Genomic DNA, 1,070 nt, shown 5'->3' with positions numbered 1-1,070 from the left:
AATACAATTTTTTGTAGTGATTGTTCTCACCTGAGATGTACGTTGGGTGATTTTTGTCCACTTAAACGAAAATTAGTAACGGAGAGTTCTAATTGTAAATTTTTGAAACATTAAGAGATACATTACAAATTTTTAAATATTGAGTTCAAATTAAAAAATACCTCAAACTTCAAGGATAAAGTGAATTGTTACCATAATCATTTCATTTCTTGCCCATTTTTCGTCATCTTTTTTCTTAAACCAACGATTGAGTCAGTTTTCTTTCATGTGAATCCTAAATATTTAATATATTTTTTTAAAAAAAAAAGAAAAAAAGAAAAAAAGAAAAAGAAAGAAAGAATGAGCCGAGATTGATGAAAGATGGACAAGAGATAGAGAAATAACATTTATCATGCTATATTAATATTCATGCATAAATAATAATCATTCCAAATCATGCCACATGTTTTCAAATTTCATTTTTAGAAGATATTACTATCTACTTTACAATTTGACACCATTAAGAACTTCTTTTTTTTTAATTACATTTGATCTAAGGCCCAGTTTGGTTTGCAGAATAAATTTTTGGATTGGACTAGTTAACACTAGGTATAGCTAATCATTTGTTTGGTAACACTCTATTCTTAAAAATAGTATATTCCCATGGGACTACTAATCACATACACATAGAGTTTGCTAAGCCACTCATTTTAATCCTTTCCTTTGGGATTAAAATTATATAGTAAATTGCCAAAAAAAAACCACACCCTTCTCACACCCATGACGCCTCTCTCAAATCGACTCTCTCAGTGCAAAACGATATCCGTCTCTCAAAGCAATCGACTCTCTCAGTGCAAACTGCAACGATCTCTCTTCTCTACGCAAGGATCTCTCTCCCTCTCTCTTCTCTTCAATCTCTCTCATTTGTTTCTTGGTTATTTTGTTCTCTCTGTTTCTTGGATTTTTTTTTTTTTTTCTTTTGATTCACTATACTGTTTCTCTTTGATTCTGTTTCTCCGTCTCTTTTTTTTTTTTTTTTTAATTTCTGAACCGTTTATTTTATTTTTATTTTGTTTTTCCATCTCTCTTTC

The sequence above is a fragment of the Corylus avellana genome, chromosome ca4, assembly GCF_901000735.1.
Source record: "Corylus avellana chromosome ca4, CavTom2PMs-1.0".
Taxonomy (NCBI): domain Eukaryota; kingdom Viridiplantae; phylum Streptophyta; class Magnoliopsida; order Fagales; family Betulaceae; genus Corylus; species Corylus avellana.
Note: the sequence above shows the minus strand (reverse complement) of the source record.